This window comes from Hylobates moloch, unplaced genomic scaffold, assembly GCF_009828535.3.
Source record: "Hylobates moloch isolate HMO894 unplaced genomic scaffold, HMol_V3 SCAFFOLD_20, whole genome shotgun sequence".
Classification (NCBI taxonomy): domain Eukaryota; kingdom Metazoa; phylum Chordata; class Mammalia; order Primates; family Hylobatidae; genus Hylobates; species Hylobates moloch.
The window spans coordinates 3,527,040-3,533,039 of NW_026652295.1; the positions used below are offsets into that span (position 1 = coordinate 3,527,040).

The 6,000-nt window shown below is 45.9% G+C and overlaps 1 protein-coding gene across 1 annotated transcript in view; it reads left to right on the forward strand.

The window, feature by feature from the left end:
* FAM50B (family with sequence similarity 50 member B) overlaps window positions 1-395 on the forward strand; it is a 40,006-nt gene extending 39,611 nt beyond the window's left edge. The window contains exon 2 of the transcript XR_009211403.1: window positions 225-395. The gene's annotated coding sequence lies outside the window, so the exon portion shown is untranslated. The remainder of the gene's footprint in view (window positions 1-224) is intronic.
* The last annotated feature ends 5,605 nt before the right edge of the window (window positions 396-6,000 follow it).

Consider the following 6,000-nt stretch of genomic DNA (forward strand, 5'->3'; position numbering starts at 1 on the left):
CTCCACCATGAGGCAGCCTTCAAACAGGAAGAAATCAGGACACTAAGGTTCTCTGAAGCCATGCTCTAGACCCACCAGAGGCTCACAGGAGAGAATGACATGGCATTCAAACTGAGCCTTTGTGTGACTTTGAAGAGTGCTCAGCGCAGCAGTAAGTGGGGCTGCTTCAGGGTTTCACCTGGGCCAGATAATGGGCATGAGATCAGTTCCTTCTATGTTTTTAGGAACTGAGGGCCTGGAACTGCCTCGAAAGCCAGTGCAAAGCAATCTCCTCCTGCAGAAAGGGTGATATTATGATCGGAGCCACGGGATAGGGACATCTCTCTCTCCTGTTGCCAGAAGGACCCCGCTGTAGAGCCCACACTAGAAAAGGCCGTTTGCAGAGAGAAAAAGGAACAGACACCCAGAATGGGCCACAGTCTGCACACAGGAACCTGCCCGATGGGAAACATGAAGACAGGATGAGGATGTAGCGAGGATTCCTTCCCAGAATGGCAGCCCCCAAGAGACTGTGTTTTCTGCTGATGCTGACCCCAGGCACGGTGTGTTCCTGCCTCTTAAGTCTCCTCCACAACTACATCCCCTGGGCCCCACCAGCCCCAGTCTACACCCTTCTGACTCAATAAATGCTAATATTTAACCAGGAGATAAGGGCCTTGGTCTGCTTGGCAGTTAGTTTTGTTTTTTAAGAGAGGTATCTTTCAAGACAGCACATTTCTGACTGTATCAACCATCTAACACCACTGATAATATCTGATGCTGTAGGCTACGAAGTGACAGAGTTAAATACTTTGATCTTCCAATCCCCCTTCCATCTTTGCACAATCATTTCCTTCTTTGTGCTAAATATTAACTGGGTCAGATGGATCATTCTGATCTGTGTCACTCAGCAGAGATTCAAGTCCCGCCTTCAGATGGAAAGTCCTAAGAAGCCAAGATGAATCTCAAGTTCAATTATAAATAACTAGCAAAAAAGGGAAAGGAAATGAGATCAAACTTAAGTCATTTTCTTCAGGACAATTTTCTCTTCTTTCTTTTTCATTGTGTACAATTTCACATCATGAGAATTTCTGTTGCAAATCAGATCCAGTTCTGCCTTTGAAAGAGGCATCAAAATACAGCTCACGGGAAGAAGCGGTGTCTCACCTATGAGGATGAACTTGAGGACCAGCTGGTGGCCGAGGAGGGAGGATTGCTTGAGTACAGGAGTCCGAAATCAGCCTGAACAATGTGGCTGAGAATTTAGTGCATTGTTCTTCTTCTTCTTTTTAATAGATAGTCTCCCTCTGTCACCCAGACTGGAGTGCAGTGACGCCATCATAACTCACTGCAGCCTTGAACTCCTAGGCTCAAGTGATGCACCCACCTCAGCCTCCTGTGCAGCTCCCCACCCCAAGATGCCTAAACTTCGGTGGGCATGAGTCCCAGGGGGATCTCCCCAAAATCTACAATTCTGCCAGGTTCCCACCCTTAGATGTTCAGTCAGAAGAACTTCAGGTGATCCGATTGAAAATGAGTGGGGCCCGGTCTTTGAGAAACACTGTGGCAAATAAGAGCAGAAAACCACTGCCTTTAGCAGCCCATCAGCCTCAGTGAGGACAAAAAGGCGGTTGAGAGGTGGAGACATACAGGCAGTACTACAGACCTCTCATTTAAGAAGTCTGTGGGCCAGGCACGGTGGCTTACGCCTGTAATCCCAGCACTTTGGGAGGACGAGGTGGGAGGATCATGAGGTCAGGAGTTCGAGACCAGACTGGCCAACATGGTGAAACCCCGTCTCCCTCTGTTGCCCAGACTGGAGTGCAGTGGTGCAATCATAGCTCACTGCAACCTTGAATTCCTGGGCCCAAGCAATGCTCCCACCTTAGTGGGGTCCCACCCTAAGATGCTCAGTCCGGAAAACTACAGGCATGCACCACCATGCCCAGCTAATTAAAAAAAACTTTTTTTTTTTAGTGATAGGGTCTTGCTATGTTGCCCAGGCTGAATGCCAACTCCTGGACTCAAGCAATCCTCTCACCTCAGCCTCCCAAAGCACTGAGATTGCAGGTGTGAGCCTCCATACCTAGCCCTAGTGCATTGTTCTTGATGTTTATTTTGTATTACATACAATATGTGTGTGCATATATATATATATATATAATTTCATAAATGTATATTTTTCTTCCAGAAAATTCGGGCAATAGGGATAAGCAGAAAGGGGAAAAAAAGCACTGGTAGTCCTCCCACTCAAAGACTTAGCTCCAAGAGTGCCCGACAGCTCCTGCTTCCCAGCAGCCACACCCTTGTGTTGCACCCTCCCGCATGGGGTCAGGGATGGCTGATGGTATATGATGAAAGTGATCAAAGGTAACTTCTCAGGCTAGATCATGAATGACACTGCAGCTTCCACCTATAACCAGGGTTTTCAACAGCAGTGCTGTTAACACTTTTAACACTTTGGACCAGATAGTTATCGTGGGGGCTGTTCTGCACGTTGTAAGATGTTTAGCAGCATCCCTGGCCCACGCATCAGATGTCGGTAGCACCCTTTGCTCAATAGTAAACATAAAATCATGTCTCCAGGCTTTGCCAAGTGTCCTCAGGACGAGGGAGTGTAATAGTCCATTTTCACATTACTATAAAGAAATACCTGGGACTGGGTAATTTAATTGGCCCATAGTTCTGCAGGCACAGGAACAGGGAGCCTGGCAGCATCTGCTTCCGGGGGGCCTCAGGGAGCTTTTATTCATGGCGGACAGCAAAGCGGAAGCAGGCACGAAACATGGAAAAGCAGGAGCGAGAGGGCCGAAGACACCACACTCTTTTAAGCCAGATCTCATGAGAACTCAGTATCATGAGCAGGGCCCAAAAGGATGGTGCTAAACCAGTCACGAGAAATTCACCAGGATGACAATTTGTCATGAGATTTGGACGTGGACACAGATCCAAACCATATTAGGGGGCAAAACTGCTCCCAGCTGAGAACCACAGACCTAGACTCTTGGCTTGCTAGCTCAACGGAAAACAGCCAGCATGCCGTGTGGCACAAGCAGCGCGGTGAAGACGAGCACGTGGAGAGGAGCTGAGGTCTCCAGACAGCGGCTGGCACTGGCCGGCCGCCATCGTGAGGGTGTCGCCTGCAGACTGGACCCTTTTGCCCCACCAAGCCTCCAGGTAACTGCCAGCTTCATGAGACACCCCAAGACGCTCCCACATTCCTTGCCTGCGAAAACGTGGGCGATCATAAATAATGATTATGCTTTGGAAGCCACCAAGCTCGTGGGTCATTTGCTTAATTGACTTCTTTGTTGAGTAGTTACCCTTGTTGTTTGAATACTGAGTCCAAATTCCTTTTCCTTCTTTGGAAACATTTCTCTAGGGTCTAGGTCAAAGAGTGAAAAATTAGATCAGCTGGATTGTTTGCTTATTACATAAAATCATCCTGTGGAATTAAATTATTTGTAACATTTCAATTAGTGGATGGAGAATACGTTGCAAACACCAGCCGCTGAGGTGTATGGTGGAACAAGAGATGCCGGCCCTAGAGTGAGCCTCAACCACAGCGTTCTAAGTTTTGTGAACTGCGCTCCTGTCTCCAAAGCAACAAGATCATCATTTTTAGGAACCAACTCCTCTTTGCCTGGCCAGGTCCATAGATGAATTAATAATACATTTTGGAGGGTCTCAGCTCCTTGTTCAGCCACATGTAATGAGTAAACTGAGGAATAGTAGACTCAAGTGAATTACGCGAATTCAGATTGATTATACATGGGTCTGACCTTACCATTCACAAAACCAGCTCTTGATGGCTGTTTCCCAACCAGGCTGAATGTGCTGCTCCTGCAGTGAGGCGTGTATTGAGATGGGAAGTCAACTCTGTCAATCCCTAGAGCAATTCGTTGGATCCTGCTGCTGTGGCTGCTCCCACTGCTCTGGATTAAACTGTGGGGCCAGTTGGCCCTGACATTTTGGAAAGATAGCTTGGGGTCTTTTTGTTGTGTTTAAAAATATATATATCATTTGACAATGAAGTAAATTCCCTGCATCTCCCTTTATGGGCAATAGTGAACAGAAAGGGGTTTTCAGCTTCGGTTTTTAATATTGTCAACAAAAAAGTATTTTATTCCTCACTGTTGTCAACAAATATGAAGACTATTCCATTAGCAAACTGTCTGCTGCTTTTAGAACTACTAAAATCCAGTTATCCAGTTCTACAGATATAAATGTTATGCCAGTGATTATCCGGAGAATTTATTATGGGAGAGAAAACCAGAAACTAGGGAGCAAAGTACTGTAGATTCTAATTTCCTTTGTTTGGTTTTAAAGTTCTACCAGACAACAGATTTCCTCAAGTATTTATTTGAGGAAAAGGACAGAGAGGAAAGAAAGGGGAATTTTTTTAAAAGTACTTTGGAATATCCTGGTATGAGCAGGGCACACTGCCAGGCTCTTTACATTTTCTCATTTAGCCTTCACTAAGGAGGCAGTGGTCATTCTTCCCAGTTTCAGATGGGAAAACTGAGGCATTCATAGCTTCAGGAACCGTCCAGATTTCTTAATGATCGAAGCAGGATTTGTCCCTAGGTCTGCCTTATTCCTAACTGCGATGTTAAACCAAGTGGATGACGTTCCTTTCTGTACTGATTAGAGCTCTTGACCGGAAACAACTGAAAACAACTCAGGCAAAGATAAGCAGAAAGGAATTGATTGGAAAGAAGAGGGGTGGATGAGGAGTACTCAAGGATGTAAGTGTGGTTCGTGGAATCAATAGAAGACCCAAGGACCAAGCGTGGGAACCAGCAGAGACGAGGGAGCTGTGGAACTCAATGACACAGCAATGACCTCCCCCAGGACTGGCTCTGCTTCTGAGAGTAACCTTGGCCCTTGCTCCCAGCCCTTGCCCAAAAGTCAGAGTGCAGATGGGCAAAATGAAGGGCCAGGCTCCGGGCTCATGCCCACTCCTGCGGATAGATCCCTCCAGGAAGGAGGATGGCCCGACCCCCTCTGCTTCTATCTTGGGAGATAGGCCTCTGAATTCACCCTCCCACCAAGACGTCTTATATATAGTAGGGGAAAATTGGAGTCACTGTACCAGGCGGTAAAGCACAGCAAATATCCATCAAGCTCTTGAAATCTAAATGTCTTCTTTATGAAAAAACTGCAGAGGTGCAATGTAAGCTTGACAAGTCTACCTAGGATTAGATGTGTGTTCCTGCCTAGAAGGGACTGTGTCTGTCTTGGTATCCCCCAGATTTTGGTTCAGGGTGAATGTCCCAATACATATTCTCTGAATCAAGAAATGAATTTTGCCCACTGTGTCTCTGACTGCTTCATTCACTGACATTCCACTTACAGTTCTGGGCAAATCAGACATAATTAGCTCTCTTTACAGAGTTAAAATAATTTAAACAGGGAGGAAGAAAACTCCCTAGTGTTCTCAGGCAGGGTTATGACTAAATGCATTTAGTGCACAAGCAAGAAAGCTCCAGATCACCCTATGGGTCACACTTTCCACCAGAAATTTTGCAAATCATGTTTCTGTTTGTTTGTTTGTTTGTTTAAGGATAATGTATCATCAAGATTACAGTTTTCTTTTTTTTTTTTTTGAGACAAAGTCTCACTCTGTTGCCTAGGCTGGAGTGCAGTGGTGTGATCTTGGCTCACTGCAACCTCTGCCTCCTGGGTTCAAGCGATTCTCCTGCCTCAGCCTCCTGAGTAGCTGGGACTATAGGCGTGTGCCACCACGCCCAGCTAATTTTTTGTATTTTTAGTAGAGACGAGGTTTCACCGTGTTAGCCAGGATGGACTCGATCTCTTGACCTTGTGATTTGCCCGCCTCGGCCTCCCAATATGCTGGGATTACAGGTGTGAGCCGCTGTGTCCGGCCAAGATTAAATAATTTTTAAAACAATACATACCCTCACCATTTTTGCATATTACCTTCAACTTTTTCCAGTACATCAATATTTAGCATAGTTATAAGCAGAGAATACCTACTTCTTATGTATTTTTTCATGA